Source organism: Pelecanus crispus, chromosome 10 (assembly GCF_030463565.1).
Source record: "Pelecanus crispus isolate bPelCri1 chromosome 10, bPelCri1.pri, whole genome shotgun sequence".
NCBI lineage: Eukaryota > Metazoa > Chordata > Aves > Pelecaniformes > Pelecanidae > Pelecanus > Pelecanus crispus.
Window position 1 is genome coordinate 9,215,362 of NC_134652.1, and position 25,926 is coordinate 9,241,287.

Below are 25,926 nucleotides of genomic sequence, written 5' to 3' on the forward strand. Positions count from 1 at the left end.
CTTTATTTTGCAGGTGCTGTTTTTTTCCACTGTCAAGAATTTTTATTTAAACCAGAAAGTGATGAATATGTTCATACAAACAAAAGATTACAGTTCACCAGAAATTCAATAGGACTGCAGCTTAATCAGAAGTAGGTATGCTATCTGCAGCACCTTCCCACAATGCATGCTCACTTATAAGTTTTGCTTTCCAAGGTTGACGAAGTACTGGACTTGTTTTCCATTTCCAACATACTGCTGCAATACATCATCGCGCTAACCACTGTTTGGCTTGTAATTTGGTTCTGGCCAAATAACAATGTCAGTTTTTCAGTATTCTGCTGATTTCCACAATTAGACATTCAGTACATCCCCAGCTACGTTGCCAGCAGTCACTGACAAAACAAACGATCTTGGGAGTGTAACACAGAATTAAGTCAACAGGACAGAAAGCGTGCCCAGAATTTTCAACCATATTTTGAAATATTACTAAAATGATGACTTCAGGGTCCCCAGGTTCTCTAACATAAGGCTACTGGTAGTTTCAGTACCTATTAATGCCCGAGAATAAGGAAAAAAAGAAAAAAAAAAAAAAAAAAAAAGACACAAATGCCCTGTTGTCAGTATTAGGGTGGCTCCATCAACAAAGCTAGCATCAGCTTATACAGAACATTGATTTGTATTAATTCTATCAGAAAAGCTTGGTAAAAGGCTGAAAGGCTCAAACCGTAAAAACATTTTTAAAAAGCCAAAGACTTTGTACAAATAGCCATAACAGAATCCTGGTCAGCACTGAAAGAGAATAATGCTGAATGGGATTCTAGTATATACAGGCAAGCTATATAGCTACTCATTTATTCTTTCCTGAATCTTCTATATTACACTGAATACACTATATTATGACTTTAACAGGCAAAATGACACCCTTAGACCTGGTTACTGTCAAACTGTATGGAAATAGGGTTCCATTTCAAACACTGCATGTTCATAATTGATTACATACACTTGGTCCTGAACAGACAATATAGATAAGTATCAGTAAAATTATAGTAGCAGAGCACCATTTCTGTTTGCGTGACATATGCAGGTAGAGCAAATGCTTGAAACTGTGAGATAGTAATACCATGACTGCGTATCACTGAAAATATATTATATGCCCTAGGCATGCTTCCTAGTTTGGAGAGGAAAAACTAGAAGACTGGCAGCAGATAGTCACAGCTTGTTACCTAGCTCTACGTGTACTCACACTCCAACAAGTAGCACTCATTGTCTCATTTATCAATCCCATTAAAAAAATTGAAAGAACTATTCCGGTACAAAGATTACCAAACTATAACTTTTGCCATTTCAAACATTCCTCTAGATGCCCCTTTGTATCTAGAGGATGTAAGTGGTAAAACCTGAGAAAGATCCTCCTGACACACCAAATTCAGGTTCAGTGTTTCCCTTTTTACGAACCACATCCACAAGGGATACAGGAGCTGTGAAATATTCCTCTCTTGCGATCAGATTTGGCATAAATCTCAGCCTGATGTGCACACCACCTTTTTATACAACAAAGTAAAATCTCTCACTCCCTGTTGAGCAGAACTCATGCTACTAAACAGATGTGAAAGTAAAAGGTAGAAACCAAGTGAAAGATACAATCCAAAAATTCTCATAAAGTCCATTTCCCAGCAATGTTAGCTCCCAGAAGATGCACTCAATGAAAATAAACCTTCACATACTGAAGAGTTACTGCAGCAGCCCTTCCTTATCACTGGTCATGGGAGTAAGAAGTGGCAGAAATTAAACCAGGGAGAAGATGATGTGGCAAGAGATACACTGCTTGGAGTTTTCCAGTGCCAGGAAGGTTCTTTCAGGCAAAATTTAGAGCAACTGTATGCATTGTTCTTCACAATATTTTCATTAAAAACTGACATGCTTGTATAAGCCACCATGCTGGCTTTGTATTTCCAGGATGTGATCAGGAGCTAGTTTTCACTTACATATTTTCAAAAAGTTTTCACTATGTGATGAAGGAGAAACAAACCTTCAGCAGGACATCAAAATTCCCTCACTGCAATTTTGCAAAATCTCCCATCTGGTTTTTAAAAGCAGAAATTATGTTGAGTCTTCTATTTTCTATTTAACTGCCGACCTTTCGCCCCCTCTATTTTTTCCCATATGCTTTTTGATCACATGTGAAAAACTTGGCTTCAGTTCTCTCATTTCCTGATTTTCTATATTTCAATTATACTTTAATGGCTATATATATGGCGATGATGATACAAGAGTGTGTTGTGAATGAAATCTGTTTTGTACTATCCCAGCTTCTGAGAACTGCTACAATTCTAGTTGCTTTCTTCCATAGCCTCTGAAATACCTTCTATAACATAATAATATAATAAACCCTGAATCTGCTCTTCCCTTTGCAATGCTATCCAGCATTCTGTTTCCCATAATGCGGCTACATTATGATTTGCAACTATAAATAATTATCCTAAGTTATAAAGATAAAGTATAAAACTTTAAAGCAATACCATTAGGCACCATACACTTGAGACTCTGAAGCAGCCATAAGCAAACATTGATTTTCATAAAGAATAGAAAAGAAGGTGATAATGAAAAGCATGTTTCCCGCTTAGGATTATTTCATCAAAAGCTTGCTGCAAGCTTGGGTGCAAAGAATGGAAATAGTAGGTAATCAGTGGCAAACAGCACCTTGTTTCTAACAGGTGGGGCACCACATTTTATGACCTCTGTCTTAACAGGTGAGGGGGAAAAAAACTAGTTGTGGGAATGGGATTTGACAATGTGTGAGGTTCAGTAATAGAAGGTATTATCCCCCAAAAGGGGAAGCATCAGAGATGGGAGGGACTTAGCTAAGCCTCTGCAAGACTTGTGTTCAGATGTGTGAACTTGTGAGTTGATTTTTGTTTGTTCTGTCTTGTCTGGGCAAGCATTCAATATAATGACAGTGGAATATATAGGCTTCCTGGCTTTTTCCTACACTATTTTTCATTGCCTTCCTTCCTAATAGCCCTCCATTTTCCATTCTTATTTTTGCTTCTTCTTGTTCTATTGAGCTTGAGTCGCCACATTAACTGCCTTTACAAAGCACTTGTTTTTCTCTACCTAGATTTCCAATAATCAGGAATTTTTTTTGTGAATCTGATGCTAGTTACTGAAACTACTCTATTTCCCTTCCATATTCTTCCATCTCTTTGGATTGTAATAGTGTGAGGAAGTGGTGGTATGGCAGCTTCTAAAAGCTGCAGACATTTTAATAATAATTTATATTATTTGTGCTTCTCCTGACTTCTCTTTTTAGTGGGCAATTATTTTCCAAGAAAAATACACATGTCCACTATTTACAAAGAAAGATAAAAATAACTGTTCACATTTGAACTAGGATCTAATTATTTCTTTAAGAGTTATTAAGTAGATTGTGAATAATCTAAATACAGCCAGCCTTATTTAATTGAGTCCCACATGTGCTTTAAGAACAATATTTACCTTCAAGATTTTAAAAGTTGTGTGCTAACTAGTGCACATTTTTATGCAACTTTTCATCTTTGATGTGTTTAAATGTACTTTCTCTATTCATTCTGCAAAAGTGACGGAAATGGGTTTTTCTCACAGGGATGGCCTCAAGGATGCAGCTATGCTTTGTGCCAGTGTGAGATGTGCATGAAGCTGCCGAAGGTCCACAGAGGCTGAGGCAGTGTGCTTTGAGTCCTCTCCAGATCCACTGAGATGGATTTCAAGGCAAGGGAAGCAGGGCCAGGAGGCTCTTGCAGGAACAAACAGCCTTAAGGGTGAGGTACGTCATCGTTGTGCTCTGCTGAAGCTGCACATGTTCAGTAATTTAGACAACTGGATGCTTCATCTAGAACAAAGTCATGATGCAGTCTTTACATTTTCATCTGGCTTCCTACTCTTTGCCTTTCTATTTACCCAGGTAAAATCAACCTATTGCCCTGAAACTTGCCTCTTCTTGTCTATACCAGCAGTTGCATTAGGTCCAGACAATGACAATTTTTTGGTGAAACAAATGCTTAACCATATATGAGCCTGTTAAGAGATCTAAAGCTTGGTAGAAGAAAACTGGCCCCCAAAATTGAAGGCCTGACTTAAGTTGAATATTCACACTTTTTTTTTCCCAAAACACTAGCTCTTTCAAGTCATATTCTAGAGCTTTCATTTACAAAATGTTTACTGACCTTTCCATAGTGGTTTAAATATGAAGACACGATGCGTCCAGGGAGGAAAAATAATATTAGAATACTGAGGTTGTTATCTCCAAAGTGCTACACACAAATTAACTAATGTATGCTAATATAGCGATTAGCTTGTTTGCCTAGGTTTAGTGCAATGACTATGTTTCCGAAAGCTATCATTCAATGAGAGATGGTTTGGTATCACACCAAAGCCAGGACAGCTCTTAAAACATAATGTGCTTAATATTTGTGTATTCCCCACCAAAAATAATGTAAGTCTATTTAAAGTACTGAGATTATTTGTAAAAGACAACTACTTTTGGCGAAACATTTTGAAATCAAGATGCGCTTTGAGTTACTGAAAGATTGCAATACTAGGCAATACCATAATGGATTGTTGTTGGCTAAGTGGCATGAGGACGGAGCTACAGACATTTCACCTGGGATGACTACCGTGTTCTGCATAAGTTCCATAGGCATTGACCCCTCACAGCATCTTCTCAGGAGCAAATAGCACAGAAAGTACTTAGAGGAAAGTGCTGTTGCCTCTGTGGGGCTGTCACTCCCCTCCTCCTTTGGCAAAAAAAGTAACTTTGCCTGTGGGCTTCCCAGTGGACCACACTCCACGGGCAGTTGCCTGGCAGGTACAATTCCAGTGTTTGTAGGCTAGATGGGGTACATGTTTGTACACCTCTCGATGTAATGAGGTCCCAAGCCGCAGTGAGGCCTTTGAAAGCCTCAAGAATATCAATAATAATAAAAAATAGTAATGAATAGAAACGAAACTGGTGGAATCACAGGTATTTGTGGAGTGTTGGAATGACCACAAGAAAGCTGGCACAATATCACCGATACAATATATACTGAAACAGCTTGGAAAAAGCAATCTGGAAAAAAACACAATATGAATATAATGAATGAGCCTTTATTCCACATATGAAAGTGTTTCTGATGCTGACAAAAGAAGGTACAATATTTATCATTCTAGGATGGCAGGGGACAAACAACAATATTAAATCATGAGAGGTTTTATTTGTGAATTGGCATTGTTTTCTGTCCCTTGTGTTACCGGAATGATAAATGCTTTCCTTTGTTTAGGAAAGAAAAGGTTTGCTACTGGCCGTGCATTCTATATATTCATGCCACAATTTCTTGAGAGGTTTGGTTAAATCCTCATAAATACCAATGTATTGGTATTAAAGGTACTAATAAGCATTTTGGGGTGGTGGTGGTTTGGTTTTTTCCTCGTCCACAGTTTCATTTGAGAGCCCCTCCCCTTTCCTGATACTTTATTTTCTAGGGCAGATGAAACAAGATTCAGTTATCACAGTTCTTAGGATAACTCGTGGGAATATTGAAGGAGCACAGTGTGATCAAAGCAGATGGAAAAGCAATCCCCAAATGACTAAGGGCAAAACTGCACCCGTCCCAGAATTAGAGAAAGAGCTGATGTGTACGAGACATACTAAACACTTGCATTTGAATTTTTAATATTGACAATAAATGTCACAGCATTTTCATGAAGAATCTATTTGTCTTGAATGCAGCTCATCTGCTGCTCCTTGCTATGGATTATACCTTTCACCTTTTATCTATCTTTAACTCCTGATGAACACTCTAGCAGTTCGAATGTCTGATAGGAGGTTATGGGTTTTTTCGTATTTTTCTTACATTTTACATTTTCAAAAGCTAGCACAGAGCATTCCAGCGATCACATGAGAGTTAACAAACTTTGTTGCCAATATTTTCAAATGCAAGTAATATCTTCTGGTTTGCACGATTCAGGATGAATGTGGTGCATCACTATAGCATCTAATGTGACTCAGCTTTGAGAGCTTCAGGGCTTGGCTCTGCCTTTGATGCCCCAAGTACACAAGGCTGAATTTTTTTAGCCAGTAAATACTGAACGTGTAAATAAATATATAACTAATAATCTGATTTCCAAAGATATATAAGCATGACCCCAAGACAAGATCATTTTAGAACGGCATAATTCTGTGCATGCTCTGAATGCTGGGGAAAACTTCCTAGAACACAGCCAGCTTTATCACACAGATTTCAATCGCTAGATAGATGCACTTAAGAATATTTAGAATTACACAGACGTGTATTCTATGTATGTTACGCATTACAGCATGCATGGATAGACTGGGTCTTCAAAACAGTGTGACGAGTTTTCATTTTGTTTTTCAGTGCAATTGCTATCAGTTACTCAGACATCTTCCTGTAACCTCTGCCAGCCCCAGTCAGGGATACAGCTCCCACTGTGTCGGGCGCAGCACGTGAGCACTGCACCAGTGCTCACATACTGCACAGCTTACAATCTAAACAACTTTTCACTGTGCTTAAATTTTCATGTTGTAAGAAACAAATTCACGGGCCTCCTTAACCCACAGACTTTTAAAGTCAGGCTGAACATGAAAATTTATCTAGACTTTTCTTTTATGCAATAACCTACTGGCTAATAAAAGTCCTGCAAATGACTAGCAGCTCTCAGTCTCACTGTGTAGTTCAGAGGCTTCAAATTATATTTTGGACATCCCGTTACACAGCTACTACTGAGTAGACCTTTGTAAATAGTTATATTAATGATGTACAAGAAAGAACACAGTCTACCTCACTCCTGCCTGTCTACATTGGCCTTGCAGTTCTAACACAAGTAAAAAAAAAAATACTATTTTACATTAAAAACCGCCAATATAAATACTGCATACATCTATGGAGCAATAAGACTGCATTAATCAACTTTTTTTTTTTTGACTAAATTATTGTGAAAACTAATAAATGAATAAGCTGCAAAATTCAATTACTTGTATAGTTAATTTTAATATCAGAATGAGTAAATGAGTTTTATTTTAAAATAGTTTATGCTTAGAGTTAAGTATAGAATACCTAGGCAAAAAAAAAGATTTGTAGTTTTGAACAGATTGTAATATTAGCACAAAATTTCTGGGAAACTTATAGGACCTGTGCAAACAAAGTTTCGTGTAGAAAATCACACATACAGAAGCTACAATGAAAAGTCAAGAAGTTTCCAGATTTTGATAGATTTCAGGCTGGATGTGTCAAAAGATAAGCCCTGACACTGGCAGGCCGTCTCCCTTGAAAATTTAGACTCCATGTACAGAGATCTTCAGGTAAACCAATTTCTACTTTCACCTCTGCCTCCAAATGCTGGTCTCAAAGGACTTCATTTCAGCCAAGACCTGTCAAAACCCCCAAATGTTTTTCATTACTGAATTCCTTCTGTATGTTCTCTGTCAGCTGTGTTAAAATAATAAATTCACAACTGATTGATTTTTGAAAAGGGAGAGAACCACTTGAACTTACCCACCGATTTTGTTATTTCAACATGTAAAATTTAGGGCATATTTAAAATTGTTTTTTGAAGTCTATGCTTCCCATGCCATTTATGGGGTTTAAAGCAGCAGCAGGTTCAGAAAAAGTTATAATAAAAATAATTTTCAGCAGGATGACTACGAGACATTTGGGGTGTGCCCCAGTCAGTGCATATCCTTTTAAATCATTAATACCAATGGTAATTCACTTACAAACATCCAGCACAGACTAGGTGCCCTGGTGTTCTTAATTGGTGCTTTGAAATAATAAAACAATTTTTTATATTCTGTTGTATCTGGGGGGAATTCAGGACATTTCTAAAATTCCTTTGAGAGATGATTCTATACAGTTTTTGTCAGCATCAAGGGAGGAAAATACTCAAAAACCGTACTGCTGGATTAAGAAGGCAACAATGAATATATTACCTAAAAAGTAGAAAAGTCTTTTCAAATTGTGTGTGGAGACAAGGAGCTTAGTTTGGATGAAGCAGTTGCAAGAACACCTTAATGGGGGACAAGAAAGCAATTAACAATGAGAAGTCACTGATGCAAAAGATAGTCCTAGAGATTAAAATCTTATTGAAACAAATGCTTCTCCATTTGATCATAATGAATTGAGCTGAAAAATCTGCAAAACCAGTTCACTGAACATCTGAGAAGAAAATAATAATTTGTTACTCAATTGTAGTACAAAGCTTTCTGACCAACACACAGCATTACAGCATTACAGCATTAGTTAAATAGAAATAAGAATTTTGGGTAAACTGAATAACACAATAGGAGAATTAGGCATACTATTATTCGAAATTGCAATGTGATAATTACGAAAATATACATAGATGTATCCATTTGTACAGTGCTTTAAAGACACAGGAAAAATATGCTTTATCCCAAATGAATAAACAAAACATTTCAGGGAACAGAGATGAAATGGGCATAGCAGGAAGGATAGGGCAGGGATAGATGAAGCTAATAGTGCAGGGAAGAAAGGCACAGTGGTGGAGCTAATCCGAGCATGGGGCAACTGGGAATATTCTGAAATGAGAGAAATCGCAGAGATGGAAGTGTGAAAGAGAGAACATTAAGAAGTGAAGATTGAGAGAGGTACATTACATGTCTGGGAACAGACTACTTTAATTAGAGAAATCCATCAGATGAAGGTAGATTGAATCTTTGTAATGGGACAAAGGTCTCAAATTCATCCCATCTGCCTTTAGGCACCCAGCTGAGACATCCAAATCTGGAAAGCATCACATCAGATTTGGAAATCAGTGGAAAGGCATGTCCAAAGAGGAATCAAGATTTTAGGTGGGCTGAATTGGCCTTTGACAGAAGCTTTAAGAAAGAAGCATAAGTGATAATTTAGTAACACATCTAAAATAATATGCACAGATTATGTGAAAATCTTGCGTTAGATAGGACTGCTGTAAAAAAGATTAAAGGAGGGAACAATAAACATAAATATCTGCGAAAATAGCTGTCACAGGGAATTGTAACTGAACTTCTCTTTTTACAATGTACCCTTAACAGGCCCTGTGTTTTCCACTGTTGCCATTTTTGGTAAAAATGTGGTGACCACAGAGGTAGACGCAACAGAACTGTCAGCAGCGGTGAAGATGGCATAGGAAAAAAACCCAAACCCTCTTTGTTATTTAAATGGGTTCTATTTAAATATTTTTTTCTATTTAGTTGCCTTGCCACTATAGTCAAGTATGAAGTTACACATCTGGAACAATAATGTGGAATATACCAAAATAAAGCAGTGGCTTCAGACAGGCTCTCCAATTCAAAAGTCAGGTAAGGGGAAATTATTTGATTACATTTTGGAAGTTCAAAGAAGGAAAGATCATGTGCTAAAAGGGCTCTTTCACCCTTTCAGCAAGAAAGATTTAACATCCAAGTCTAAAGCCTAAACTCAAGAAACCTAAATGAGATTAAATTAATAGAACTTTGACAAACAGGTTATCAGAGTAGGTAAGGCAACGATTCATGTCTTAAACTCTGTGAAAATAAGGAATCAAGCAGACACCCTGAAAGGACAACAGACTTGGAGGCAGACCATCAGAAGAAGCAGCAAAAAAGCTGAAGTGCCTTGTTAAAAATCAGTTTTATATATGTAAGTGTGTGTGTATATATATATAGTTTTTCCAAATTAACATATTTCACTAATAATTTGCTGCCAATTTAATCTGTCAACATTATAAACTGAAGAAGTGAGAAAAGATATTTCAGTAATTTCAGATTGAAACAAATTATCTGAAAATATGGATTTCTACACTGTCTAGTAAATAAAATATCTTTAGCAAATGAAAACAAAACCATGAAATAAGCCTCTGGATGAGAAAAACAAAACTGAAATCATCAAACTATCAATACATTTTGGGTTTGCCAGTCTGTAAACAATCAACATATATGAATTTGAAATTAAGCCTTAAATACCATCTATTTTCAGATCACCCTCTACTTGCATTTCAGTCAATGCTTTGAAGAAACTCAGTTGTGTGTTCACACTGCAACTTTGTTTTCTAATACTCCTAGTGATGTGCTACAAGTTTTCTGTAATTAGGCCTGATGAACCTTGCCCCTTAATAGGGACAAACCCAAGGGTTGAAACTTAAGTATGAACAAAAGACAGGGCAAAAGGAAGCAGAAAATATATTGCCTACAGAAAGGTCTTCCTAGATTTGGGGAATTATGGGCAAAAGCTTATGTTCATCAAAAGATATCAAAAAGAAGTTGTAATTCTTGTTTAAAAGAAAAAAGTTTAAAAAAAAAAGGTGTAACTGTAGCCCTTCAGAGATACCTTACCCTTATCAAGTGATCTGCTGTTAAAAAAGCCCTGTACTTCATGCCAAGAGTGTACAAACCCTGTACAGGAACCAGACAGTGAACATACAGTCGTACATTGTGGTTCTTACTGCAATAATGAAATTAAGTTTTAGACATTTTCTGCATGAGTAATCTCTCTTGATTACATTTTGAAGTTTTTCAGTGAATGGTTAATTAATAATGCAGAAGGCCTCCTCTGTGGTTCTGCTGTCTCCAGTATGAAAGGATCTCTGGACTTTGGTGCGCGGGCCCCCAGTGTCTAGCCTCGTCCTTACAAGATCTTTCCTTACCTTCCCTTGGAGGCGTGTGCTAGAGATACAGTGAACCTCAACACCGGACTCGGCACCCTATGGAGCCATCACCAGATGAAATCCATTTCGTCCTCTTGAAAAGGGAGAGAACCATTTCCCCTAAAAGCTCGAATTGTTGCTTTCCAAGAACAACAGCTTCCCCCCAACCTGCCAGATCGAAAAGGGGAAGAGAACTGGGTGTTCAGTGCTGAATGAAAGGACAGGGCCAGCGTGGATTTCCTATCTGTTCCTCTTGATTTAAGAAATATCCCCCATATTGTTAATCCGTTCCTGGAGATATGTACACAAACGTTTACCGTTGAGTCAATGCATCCACTGCATGCTTAAACTTCTACACAGGCATCTTGATCAGGACCTTACAGAGACCTATCCTGCCAATGGGGGAAGCATCTATCCCTTAATGCAAGCATCTCATAACACTTCTAGGAGATTCACATGATTTTTTCTTTCCCTACAGTTGCCTTTCACAAATATATTTGTGGAAAGAGATGATTGCCCACAGGTTTCAGGACACTTAACATCAGAACTGCAGAATGACCCTCAAGCATAGCAGGCATTTGCTTCAAACCAATTTTCCATCAGCCTTGATGCAACTGTGCACACAAAAACATTCTGTTTGCAAATCTCTTTCACAAACTGAGGCTAATACCTGGAGTGTCTAGACCAGAGATGCACGACAAGTATGTGAAGCTCTTTATAAAATCCAACTGAAGGGAAATCAATATTACAAACATACCCATAACAAGGGATCCATTACTGCTACAATATATAAAACAGCATTGTGCTATCCAGCAAGCACTTGTAAGGTATGCATCAGGAGTGGGAAATTCTTTTTTCAACTCTGTGGGAATATACAGTGATACAATATCACTGAAACTGGAAAATATTATAAGCATACCCATATGTTCTTAACCTTAAACAGAGTTATCCTCCACAGTATATTCTCCTCTGCTTTCATCCCAGTATAGTAAGGTTTACTTTAGGCTTTTAATCTGATCATGCATACCCCTAATTGTTTAAAGTATAATTATAGATGTTAAATTGTTTTCCCTTCTACGAAAAATGTGCTTTGGAGAGACCAAAACAGAAATTAAATGCATGTAAAATAATAGAACTATTTCAATGGCACTAATTGCAAAACAATTTTAAAAAGCATCTTTTGATGAAATAATTGTTTTAATTATACAGTATACTTAGGCTTACCAACTACAAACACTTCAGCTTTTAGCATTAAGATAATTTGATGTGTACTGTTTCCCACACTTTATTTCAGAGTGTAAATAAACGAGAAATATAAATCACTGCAAAAGGACATCAGAATAAAACAGGAGGAAAAGTGGTGATCCCTACATATAACAGGGTACTATCATAGTATATTGTTAATGGATATAGCTAAATGCAGGCAGGCAATTCATGAATTGCCTAGGAGAAACCTTAATACTGGGGCACTAGTAGGGAGACCAAACCTTAGATCCTTTGGAAACGCCATCTGCCCACGGAGGGCTCTGTGTGGAGCTCAGTGAGGTCCCTCCCGTTGCAGAAGGACTGCACTGAGGCAGGTCTCCTAGCAGGGGTTTTTCTAAGTGGAAGTCCTCGCAAAGGACAAGGTTGCTATGACTGCCTGCCTTAAACTCACAGATTCATAGATGGTTCATTTCAAAACCAAAATGAGATGCTTCTTGACTGCACGCTGTGGCAGACCATAAATTCGCCACGGTACATTGTCCACCATCTCAAGAAAAAATAAATGCAATAATCCTTGTCTATGTGGCAGCAACTTCCCACTGGGTTGGTCTTTTTTTTATTTTTCATTGAGCATGAGACACCTAGAAAAGGTGTTAAAAATCAAATACTGTAGTAGGGAGAAAGGTAATTAAATTATACACCCAGCCAAATACCTCAAATTTGGTATTGTCTTTATTGTCAAGTGGACACAGACATAGTAATGTCTTGTGACACTTGGTAGGAAGGGGTGAGGGGAAGGAGATATTTGTGATACGGAATGAATGTGGAAAGGAGATGTTAGAGAGAGAGACACTGCAGATGTAGACATGTTCTTGCAGAATTGCAAACGTTTTTACAGCTATAAAACACTCAAATCTCTTCTAAGTTCAAAAATATGCCTGTAAACAACTACTTTATATTATTCTGTGAAACAACTACAGTAGCAACTGCTTGTATTCTCACTGCCTGCAAAAGCTCAACACACAGCAGTGAGGAGGTTCCTGCTTCAGTAAAATCACAGTATTACTCTTATGATATTTCAGAACTATCAGTGCTTCACAAGACAAAGAAAAATCCTTCTGTGTTCTCACTGCTGAATCAGTTAGTGTAAATAGAGCAAAACCAGAGGAACTGCTTGGCAGGATTTTAAGTAGTCCCTTATCTCTACACTGCATTCTCGCTCGTACTGCACCTCAGTACACGCACAATATTTTCATGTTGGTCTTGCTCTCACCTTGTAATCCACCAATCAAACCGGTTGAAGGATGCCAGAGACTAATGTATCTGTTTAAACTCTCCCACCCAGTAATTGCATTTCATTTTTTTTCTAGCTGAAAAATTTATCTCATTGAGCTTTTTTGTGAGGAATGTTACTTTAAAATAGCATTACTGATTAATTCATATTTTCAACACATTGAATTTCCATGCTGCCCTTGAAATTTGTTCCTTTATGAGGAAAAAAAAATCTTCTACAACACGTTTTATTGCAAAAGATAATGTTGAAGCCTTCAGAAGAGCTACGGGTCATATCTTCAGCTGGTATTGAAGAATGCTCTCTACTACAGGCAATAGGTTAGTTCCAAATTTTGCTAGCTGGGATTCTGGTTCTCTCTCTGCCTAGCTAGCAAACCACTGAAGTCTTAATCAAAGTTACTTGCATTATTTAGGTATTGGAACTATATACGCACATATATGGGTCTATTTCTGCAATTTTCAGAACACACATTGATAAGAAAAGATACCATGTGTCCAAGAAAGGGGTAGAAGGAAAGTACTGTCTGGTGCCTGTTTGCTCTCAGAGAATTCCTGCTCCTCAGCTGCAAATGTGTTATTTTTTTATCTTTCGACTTTCTTTCCATTGTTTGTCAAATACTCCTTTTCTGGAATATATTATACAACACTGGTCAAAGCTGTGTAACAAAAATGTTTGAAAATCAAAAATGTCATAAGGTTGATAAAATCTCTTTACATAGACAGAGGCATCTGATCATTATGGGGCACATTTTCATCACTAACAACAGTTTATTGGCTGTATCTTTAAAACTGACAGTGTCTGTCAGGATCTATCAAATATATCATAAGCTATCAAAATGAATAAAATATAAAGTGCATATTCTTAGAGACATCATTTCCAAGCATGTAAACTTTTATCTTACTTTTGAAAAAATGTCAAATCACTTGGAGCAGCACTTTTAAAAATATGATTTATGAAAAAGGCTTATTTTACGGGCTCCGAGAACTACATAAAGTCCTTCAAACAGCAGGGATAGCACAAATTTTAACAGAGAAGGTAGCCAAACAGGTAACGGATGGGAGAAAGTAAGACAGAATCATGGTCCCTGCGCTCAGTCAAATGCATCTGCATTTGGTAAATAGCTCTAAAAATTAAGTATGTTACAGCTGACAAAACAACGCTTGCAAGTTCCCAATTTGCATTCAACAGATCAGATGTTTGTAGCATAATAGATGCTGCCACACTAAGGTGCCAGCAGTAATCTAGTGCACAGAAGAGTGCTCTGAGTGTACAAATAGGTGAGGAGCTCAGGGCTGAGGTGAAGAGGTTGATATGAGAACAGCCCAGTCATGGAAAAACATAGTGCTCTTTTAAGTAAAGCCTCTTCATAACGTAGGAATCAGTGTACAATATTATTATTTACACAGCACTCAATATATTAGATTGTTCTTACATTACCTCAAACATTAGAGCTTCTTAAGGTGATTTATGGTTAAAACTATTAGTCACTACTAAGCCTGTATGACATCCAGGTTAACTAATACGAGCTATTCTACCCTGGCTCTACACAGGCTCTCCTTAAATTCTTCCCATACTTGCTGGTCGCAGATATGTCTGCTAACTATCACCGTCCTATGTTTGACAGGCTGCAATAAAAGACAATTCAGCTTAGTTTCAAAGGTTGTTTTTAATCTCATCCAACTTCAACTGCCTATAGTGGGGTGCCTAGACTAAGGTAATCATCTAGGCTCCCTCTGTAGACATCAGAGGAGCAGGGCCATCTCAAGAGTGGGATTTAAAAGACAGTTTTGTTTTGAGCGCATGCAATAGAACAGCACAAGACGTCCTCTCCAAGTGCTTCATTATTTCTGTTGACTATCAAGGAAACTTAGATTAACTTAGATTAGAAACCTAACTTCTAGATGAATGTGAGAGAGACAGCTCCTGGTTATTTTGATGTAGAATTGGTTAAGAACAGCTGTGAGAGCAGCCTTATACAGACAGCATTAAAGATAATTCTTGCTTCAGGCAATTCACAAATTAAGCTAAACTAAAATCCCATTTCAGCTATAAAACTATTTTAAAAGATGCTTTTTGGGTTCATATTATACAACTTAATGGGAGAAGGGTGCCATATGGAGGGATTTCATTTGGTAAAAGATACTCAGTGCTCTTATCTTCCCTATGTACAACACAGAAATTGAAAGCAAACATAAAGCTTATCCTATATTTTTGCAAGCAATTGTCATTTTAAATACAGAGAACTTTATTAATATAGCAGTGGGATATAGAAATACTGAAGTGAGAGATCTCAGTAGAGGCTCTTTTAACTCAGTTAACGCCATCTAGCTGTATGTAGTTATCTTGCATTTATTGGTTTGCATATATGGATCATGGCTCTTTAAAATGTCATGTATTATTTTCCAAAGATCGTTTTCAAAGAGAAATTGTAATTTGCCAAATACAACTGGCATATAAAATAATAGCTAATGTAACCGTATGATGAAATTGCTGTCAAGTTGTTTACCAACTGTCTAGGACGATCAAACATGGTCTTGTGATTATTTTCCTGTTCTGCTTGAGAAAATAAATTTATTTGACTTCCAAATCCAGGCTTTTGTTCCAGTAGCCTTTGAATTCTGGGAGTACAGAAGTATTTTGTAACCCTCTTGGCCAAACAAGGATTTCATGTGCTCAAAAGTGAATCTCATCAAACTCTCCATAGCCCAGAAGTGTCTGCTGATACGATGGGGGAGAAATCCTTCAATGAGGATGAGAAGCAGCAGCATTCTTCAGAGGGTGGCTCCACACTTACAAAGTAGATCAAAGGCATGCGTCTTTAGCTCACTCCTACCTATACAGAATGCTGCTGCAAAAAACATGTACTTGTCTAAAAATTTTGGTAATATTGACACTATCCGTGTGCTTTCTACTTGTTTCCTACTTTCTATGCCCTAAACCCCAAGATGTTTGTCTTTACTCCCAAACCCCTTTCCCATCAAGCTGCCTCATTCTTAGAAGGAGTTCCCTACAGTCATCTGCAAAGCTGTCTCAGTTATTTCATTTCAGATCCTGTCTTTGATACGTTTCTTATAGAAAACTCATAGCTGGCCTGCTGCTCTCCTTTGAACACTGATTTTTTGGCTGACCAGTACTGTCACATTGCTTCCTTATGCTCCCCCGTCTGTCTAGCCCCATCTGTTGTCTCGTTTTGTACTTAGATTATAAACTCTATGGCAGAGGAACTGCCTTTTTGTTCTGAGTTCATTTAGCACCTAAAACAATGCAGGCTTGACCCATGATTAGGGCTTCCCAGCACTAGAATAATACAAACAAGTAAACATTCTCACAAATAACCCAGCACCGGATACAGACACTGCCTCACAGACACCACAACACGGAGAAATCAGATTCCACCAAAACTAAATTACCCGGCAATACTGGTCCATTTGGTCATCACTGCAAAATAGCCTTCGTGTTCCTCTTGCTTTTCCACCCAGCTCACAGTTGTGGCTTTTAGCTAAATAACCCCTTCTCTGAATAAAACTTGTCAAAGTTGTTGCATTGCGCTCTGTAGGTACTGGGGGTCCGCCTCCCACGTATTGGCTCTTCTAAAGTAGGCAGCCTCGGAGTCTCCCTTTCTCTATTTTACCAGAAAAACTTGGAGTTTGAAACGAGCTCCCCTGAAGCCAACTTGGATGTAAGGAGATGTTCACTCACATCTCCACTGATTTAAGGCTTTGCTGACTTCTGGTGTGCATTGCCTTGCCTTGGCCCATACCTTGTTCGCAGAAGAAATAGAGGAACAGCATGTGTGAGTGCTCCTCAGCTGCCCTGTGCAAAGCCTGGGACCTTTAATTTGAGCTACCTCTTGTGGCAGTTTTAAACTACACCATTTTTTTTCCTCCTCCTGTCTGTTTCAGTCTTGCCTGGAATACTGCTCTCTCAGCTGCCTTGCTCACCAGCTCACGAGTAGGTTTCTGTGCACCCCTGGCCAGGTTGGATTCCAAGTCTATCTCCTCAGGTTCATTCTGCTTAGATCCTCACAACAGTGCAAGTAATACACATGGTCATCCAGTCAAATCTCTACTATGGGTGGGGGGGACATAAAGATTAAGAAGCCACTGCAAGCAGATCCCAAAGAGCAAAGAAACAAAACACCATGTGTGTGTCTGGGTGCTGCAAATGATGAATCCTGTAACATCTCTGAAACTCCATGGATGCAGAATCCGAGTCCATCGTGACTGACTGACACAACTGGGGAAGTTCATAATGCTTAGAGCTGTCTTCACACCTTGCCTGCAGAATCTGGCAAGGGATGTGGCATGGTTATATCCTCATTCCCATTTTCAAGGCTGTCTGTATACAGATGAACAGAATTTGGGACAGGATTTCTCTTGTGGTTCTTAAAGCGCTGATTAGTTTAATTAACTTTTTCATGAAAGTAAAATAGGGAATAAATTTTAGCTGTATTCCTATGAGATCAGATTATTAATGGGTCTCACTAACTTAGATTTCTTCAAGCACCTCTCTTTCATATTGTCAGTATTTTGTTGATTTGATTACATAGAAGAGGTGGCAGCATGACGACTGCTAATAAGAACAGAACTCTTGACTTATTACCAGTTCATGTTTTTCTGGGTTTCACATTAGCAGATCAATACAAACAGATAATGTGTGTACAGCTGTGTTTACCTCTAATACTGAAATCACTCTAGTTCACACGTCTCCTTTAAAATGTTTTAGCCTGAAGAATAGATATGTAAAAAAGAATATACGGAAATCCAAAAGTTCAGCTAAAAAAGGAGGGTTTACTACAAATAAAGTTTTATAACTGCAGTGATCAGGAATGTCCTTGAGATGAGAATTTTTGATGATATCATTAACAAGCAGTGGTATTACTGGTATGAAGGCATCAGCTGTAAATTATGTTTTACATACAGTCACTACATAGTCCTCAGGGATTCAGGACCACATCTGGGACATTCCAGAGATACTCAGCACCAATGAACTTTAACAGGAACGGAGGATGTTCAGCGGCCTGCACTACAATGACCACAAAACACAACTGTGCAGTGCATGCTGAAATAATCATGAGGTATGTACCTGGCAATTTCTCTTTTCTAGCCAAAGTCACATTACACATTAACTACAGTTAAGCTACCTAGGCACAATTATCAAGTATTCTACAGAAACATGTAATTTCTATGCAAATTGTATTTGGCAAGAAAGCTCCATGAATCTACTATGTTATTCTGTGTTGCCACATATATGTGGACAATGCAAACCAAGCTGTTCACAAACCAAGTAACCCTGAAAGAAAATTTAGTATTTTAGTATTTATTGCTGCCACAGACTCAGGTTCTAAGAATGCCAAAGTAGTTTAAAGCATGGAAAAGATTAAATTATGAAGGACGTATAGATACATTTCTTTATCTGACATGCAGAATGCCTAAAGAAGCAAAGTCCAGTACTCTGGCTTCTCATCAGTTGCTTCTGAATTTTACAACAAAACAATAACGATATGTCCAGGTGGCAAAAATTCTGTTTTAACAGCTGCATCAACTGCTCAAAACTCAAAAGCAGCATCTTAACAGATTAACAGTTCTCCATAATATTATCTTTGTAGCATGCAATTTGTTCCCAATGATAATTAGGTATTTAGAGACACACATAATTAGAGAGAAATGACTGGATGATTTTTCATTTGCTGAGAAATCTACTGTCAGGAAAGGAGATCCACTATGGGGACTAATGCGATTCTGGTGCTAGAATTAGTGTCAGAAGGATATGAAAAAAATGGGGTTTAAACTATCCAGATGGTAAAATAATGTTCTATCAATACAGACCTACACACAGTTAATTTGTGCATGATACTTTTTTCTCCAAATGGAACAATTCTGTTCCTAACATGCATTTCGTAAGTGTGGGTACTGTGGGGAGTATACAAGATTTAGTAAAAGATGAAATAGAATTTTTTTTCTGTTAAATAGATCTTTCCTAGTCTAATTTGGGATAACAGAGAAAACATTTAAGGGACCATTAGTTCCAGAAGGCATTTGTTTCTTCTTTCTTCTTATTTTTGTGTACCTGCTGCAGAGCTCTATTGCTGTTTGCCTTTACTGCTGCATTGCCTGTCACTATAATACATCTTTAACTGTATATCATTTTTCCTCTGCATTTTATTTACCATGTCACTCACCAGCTAGCTTCATATAAGTACACCTGAAGCTACTGGAAAAGAGCATTCTCCACATTCATTACTAATATCATTCCATAGACTGAGTGGAGTGCTTTATGAGAGATGCTGCTATCATCCAAAGACAAATCATCTCTATGACATATTCAGTCAGCTTTTACCCAGGGCTTAAAACCATACATCTACAGCACTAAAATGTTTAAGCTGACCCTACAGCATCCTCCTTCTGAGAAACTGATACTTCTTTTTGTGCAGCAACAAAAAACTCCTCATTTCCTCAGTTACGGGTGCACATGTACACACACATACATACTCCCACCCTTATAAGCACGTGTGCATCCAACAGCATCCACACTCAGAAGAATACGTTAAAACATATGTAAGTGGCAATACCAAGCATTCAAACATTGCAGCTGTTTGTACAAACATAATTTTGTCCTTCCTTGTGTCCAACCTATGCAATGAATGTTGCAGGTGTTCTGCAGAAACGTTCGATGATACTACGTTACAGAAGGCTGTATCACAAGGCGCTCACCCAGGGGAACTGCGTAATGGTTGCACAGCCAAACCTGGCAAACCATTACTTCCAAGAACTTGACTTTCCAGTTTCAATGATTTCCTTTTAAAACAACTTTTGTGTCTTTTTTTTTTTTTTTTCTTTTTTTTCCTGGCTTTTGCTGTTTGTTTGTTTTAAAGGAAAAGGCTTTAAAAGTTTGCTAGCTTAACTGCAATGTTCTCCCCAAAGCCCCAGTACTTGATAGTGGACCCATCAGCTGCATCACACAGCTCTTCAACTTTATGTTCAGGACCAAATATATGAATTTTCAACAATAATCCCATGGGTGAAAATTATCTTTTTATGACCCTCCAGATGGGGCAAAATGATAAGGCTCAGCGGCAGGTCTGGAAAGGTATGCTTGCAGAACAGTGAGCCTTGACTGTGCCTGTTCCTTCCTCCCCACTGGTCCGACAGCCCAAATACTTTACAGTGCAGCCTGTGCTGCTACAGCTGCTCTGGCAGCAACGTGAACGAGAATCTTTAAAAATGTTTGAGTTCAGTTATTATTTTGGCCTGCTGCCAACTTTTCCTATGAAATGCAGCTGAAAGAAAGAAAACGGTGATGTTCTACAGTTTATGATTCCACTAAACTGGACTGAATTCAGGGAACAAAGAAATGGCACTTCTTTAGTTCATGGGTTTTTTTCCTTGATCAAATTTAAAAGTCTGCTGTAAACAACAGAAATGTTAGAAATTGCCTTTGAAAGTAACCATATTTTTCTGCAAAAATCTTTCATTCCAATATGCTGGGAAACTCAGCAGATAGCCCTAAGTTTGTCTAAATGTATGTTTCATATGTAACTATACAAGCACTTCACAAACAAGTTCATAAACATCATAAAATGGGCACCCATGTGACAGCAGTTACATTTAAACTTGGTAATTGCTTCAAATAGCTAGCTGCAGCTACAGACAACCTTACATATAGTTACTAATGCCCTATACACAGCCCAACTGAATCAGTAATAGTATTAGAAAATAAACTTCTGCTTAGCATCTAAGGAATCACAATTTGAGCATAAGTACAAGCAGTCAGTTAACCCCGTTGTTTACAATATTTTAAGTAATTCCCACAGCTAGTTCAGAATGGTAAAGTTCAGAGTACTGAGGTACTTCTGTCCAATTATTCTGAGTAGCTCTCTTAAGATCCACAAATTGTGCTATTACATATCTCCAACTTCTTCATTTCTACATAACTTCTATTTAAAAGATCAGCATCACAAAGTGTTTCTTTGGTTTTTTTTCCCAATATTGAACAAGTTCTATATTGGGAAGTTCCACATGTTGTTCCCAACATGGAACAACAAACGTGGCCAAGTTTCATGAATCTTTATGTACAATAAACAAAACTATTACTGCAGCACTTACATAATCAAGGTTCCATATTTAACATCACAGTGATACATCACTGAATGACATTGAGGTAAGATTTGGATGGAGAGATGGTATTGAACAGTTGATAAAGCTGGAAAATCAGACTTTCTTAAACAGGACCCTTTCTTCAGATTTGATCTTTTTAAAGAGAGGGCTCCCAAAGGTGTTATGATTCAGCTGACTAAGAATCATGAAATTTAATCAAATTTTTATCTATGCACACCCATACACATTTGAAGATACACTCAAATTTCTCAACATTTCCAAAACAGTACAGGTTATTGGGGGGGGTGGGGGTGGGGGGGGGTGTTAAGTGAAATTCATAGAAGGAATGGCACTATGCTATGGAAATAATTTCTAGAACATCTGCTTAAGAGCACTTAAAACTTCATAACTCGTTTTTTTTATTAGCCAAGTTCACCCAAAAAAAAGAAATCCTTTACCTTATAGAGCCATACTTCCTATCATGTTCTCCAAAAAATGCATATGCAGGTGAAAAGAAAGTTGAATATGTGAAAGAAGACCTAACTTACTAATACCAAATAATACTGTAAGATTCTTGTCTTTTCCATTAAAATAATAAAAAAAACCCCTGATTCCACAAACAAAACATAGTAAATTCCATTTTTCCATATGTGTAGGGATGTTTACTTGCAGCAACATCTATCTACTCAGCAAAGTAGTCATTTTCTTGTCATTTCCAAGTTATATGTCATAACTTGCTCAATCTCTTGAATGTTACTTTCCATAATCACACCTTGAAGTGTCCTAAAAGTCTGGGAGAAGTCAGAATATTTTATGCTGTGATATCAACACACCACTCTATATGCAGACAATGAATAATTAAAGTTGCTCATGAAAGAGTGGTATGTTTTGTTAAGGTTGCCTTCATTTCTGCTTCTGTTGTTCATAAGAAGGAGAAGGCATTAGCTTGAAAAATATATGTAAGTGCAGGACAGTGTCAGAAGTTTCTTCCCAATTAAATATGTTTCAAAAGGAAGATCACATTCAATTTGGAAAAAAAAAAAAGCTACTACTTTTTATCACATTATTACACCCATGTGCAACATCACAGTTAAAAAAGCTGTCTACTGTAACAATTTTATCCCATGTTGGCATTTCGGCTTACAAATGGGGTATTTAACTTTACAGCCTCGTCTAACAATGCCTTCTCATTTAGTCAGGGAGAGATCCAGGAAATCGAACTGTAGCATATCTGTCTTTCTTTGTGGAGTCAGTGTATATAAGACTGGATGCTTTTTTTTCTTCTTCACTAATGGGAAATAAAATTGGTTTCAACTGTATCTAGAATGAAACAAACTACAAGTAGACCTGCAACTTCAATCAGGTTCATTTCTTTCCATTTCAACCTTACCAGTCTGGGACAAGAAAACAGAATTACAACATACTCAGAGTTTACAAGAAAGGCACATAACTATGGAGACAAAATCAGCCAGCTCTTTAATTTGTGACTGGTCAGGTCATAAAATGAGCATAATTCATAGCCTTGCTTCCAAAACAAAGAACACGTTAAAGTAAGATTCCAGATGCAATAATGAGTAGTCTGCTCCTATTTCTTTAAACAGAGGTCTATTCCTCTACATAATTTGTTTGGCTTGAAATGCTGAAAATGTTTTGAACAGAAAAAAATGTTTCTTTTTCAAGTGCTGGCAGAACAGCATTCCAATTAGAGAGTGGTAGATTTGTGGTATAAGTGGCATCCAAAAGGAAAGAAGATCAGAATGCATTTCATGAAACATTGCCAATGAGGTACCTCACCCCACCTTTTTTAAGCTGTTTCATTTTCTAATATATGATTTCTTGAGAAATCAATATCGTATTCTCTTCCCTATACTTTGGAGAGCGCTCAGGACTACTACCCATTTGAAGGTGGGGCTTTTTCTCATTACTGACTTTTCAATGGGCCCCTTGAATTGCAGTCCAAAAGATATAAATAATACCAAAAAAAACCCCCAACCAACAGTTAAGAGCTCATAACTTCAAGTTACACTAAGTTCAATCTTGCAAATACAAAGCAGGTTAAGTGCTTAGACGTGGTCCTCCTCTTCATCTACAGATTATTACTATTGCCATCTGATATTATTTGGTGCTCTCTGTGACATGGATGTAGTATTTTTTTCATTTCATTCTACTAGAAAAATCATTACAACAACCTCAATAGCCCTTACTAACCTCCATATTTTCTGGCAATTTCTCTAGGAGCATTAAGGAATAAGTGGAAACAGCTTCCTTCAAAGTAAGGGACCAGACACATCGGTGAGCCCTGCTGGGAAAACTGCACCAGTGCTGCCAGCGCTCAGCTGAATAAACAAAAGTTCCAGCTCCCAGAGGAAGAAACGCAGCATTAAAATTCAAGCATGCAATTTGATATCAAAACAAAAATAATTTGAGGAAGCAAAGTCTCTCAACTTTTGCTTTTCAAAAGGGAAAAGAAAATGCACACAGTAGCTATTGTGATTAGGTAGGGAAATTCAAACAGGAGAATTTAACAAGCACTTTATCAAAAGCACCCAAGCAATGCAACACAATGTAAAGAAGTCAGACCACGTACTGCAGAAAAATGGATATAGTCAAAACATGGAACACCAAGAGGAACATATAAGCTGCTTAATTTGATTGTTTACAGAAATTACTTGTTTTGTGAAGTTTCTTAGGAATTTTTATTTAAAAACCTAAAATGATTTAATGGCACTGGTATCACTATAGTGATACAATTCCTCATGTGGAAATAGTTCTGGAGAACTATGTACCTATAGATGTAAAGGTGGTCATAGCAGCATATCTTATTTATGAAAGAGAAAGGTAATAATTTATCTCAGTATATGGTGTATTTGCACGGTTTAAGTCTGTCCACACAGGCTGCACTGTGTGAGCATAGATCTGATTGGAATTCATCTTTTCAAACATAATTTGTTTGTTAATTTATTAACAGTGTGCATGCCAAGTTTCATTTATGCTATTTTTGTACTATTGGTGAATGTGTAAATAAATAAAAAGATTAATGCAATTAAATTATGTTCCATCCCCTAGTAAAAGTTGATGTCCCTTCAACCGTATCTCCTAGAATTGACTAAAACACCTGAAAAAGGCTAGAAAAAAAATATACAAGTATACCCATAAAATAAGTTCAGAAGATGACCTTGGGAACTAATTTCATAATTTTCAGGTGGCTAGATATCTTTCAGTGGAAGCATTGATTTGAGGAAGGACCTGCCCTTTTCATTTGGATAGACTCACATTAACATAATTCAGGACTGAGAACTAGAATTTTGTAAAATATATTATTTAACTGGTAGCTGGGAACTTCTGTCCTTTACAGAACATCAGTTTCCAGTTTGATGGATAAGTGGCAACTACAGGCTTTGTGTAGAAATCAGTCAGGCACTCCAGATTAGGTTTGCTAGCATTTCCATGTTTGAACATTTTGGATAGGATCTAATGAGGGATTAGAGAATGGGGAATGGCTGTTCAGCATCCCTTGGAGCTGTTGAGTAAGGATTTGACAGTGTAGTTGCTCCAGCATGAAGAAGCGTAGTGGGTCTTCCTTGAGCTTTGTGTAGCACAATGTCAGGATGTCATCTGTGGCTGGCTGATGTAAACTCTCTTTGATAGTTGGGCTATACTGTCCGAGTGGGACAGATTATGACTGTGGTCATATTTGATGATTATTACACTGTTCACATTCTAGTCCACTGTAGGGATTTGTCTGGTTTGGATATAAAATCCAATATGTTTTGAATTTTTCATAGGGACTGTCACAGCAGGGAAGAAGTGCAAAGTGGCCTCCCATAAGTGTAGACAAATTACCTGTGCTGAAGTTGGCAAAACCAATTTCTAAATCCAATGCAAAAACTGAGTCTTAAATGCTTGACGTGGCTTCTGGTTGTTCATTTGACTATCTGGAATATTTTCATGTACCTACCATCAAAGAAAATAACCAATAATTTATGATAAGAAGATGCAGGAGAATGGTGCTTTCTAAAAATCTCTTTTCGTATCACTACTTTTGATCAACGGAGAAAAATCAGAGAAAGAATCACTGAAGCATACCACCAGGGAAACGTCATTTGAATAAAACACTTGTCGCCTAACAACAAGTTATGAAAGTTTATTACAGAATTTCTTAGCACTACACTGATGGAATAGATTATCAGATTACACAGCTATATGCGAGTCTTAGGAGACAATATTTATCCCACAGGTAAGGATTACCTGAATAATTTACAAATTCCCTTGTGAATGAATTACACATCCTTGTAAGCAAAATGCACATCATAGATCCTAAATTGGTATGCACCATTTCTGGTGGGAACTAAGTCACACTTGCTTCCTACGACAAATTCCTCTTCATTAAATGCAATGTTCATTGCACCTTGCTACAAAGTGCCATAACCCTGCAGGAAGTAATAACTGATCCCTGCTGGCTGACTGTACCAGACATGAATCATTGGCTCCACTGTGTACGGAAAGAGATGGGCATGTTTGTGGGAAGAAGGAATTAAAGCCCAGGGCCAAGATCTCTGCATGAAATCCTAAAAATAGCCAAACTTAGGAAGAAGTGTGGAGTAAGCATTCTGGTTTTAGTGTCAAGTCACTTAGCAAAATTAAGATTTAGGAAGTAGAAAATCTAAATCGAACACAGCCTTGATTTTCCAG

The 25,926-nt window shown here is 37.5% G+C and overlaps 1 protein-coding gene across 1 annotated transcript in view; it reads right to left on the reverse strand.

The window, feature by feature from the left end:
- The window catches only part of ATRNL1 (attractin like 1), a 543,282-nt gene that overhangs the window by 10,277 nt on the left and 507,079 nt on the right, over positions 1–25,926 (reverse strand). The window lies entirely within an intron of this gene.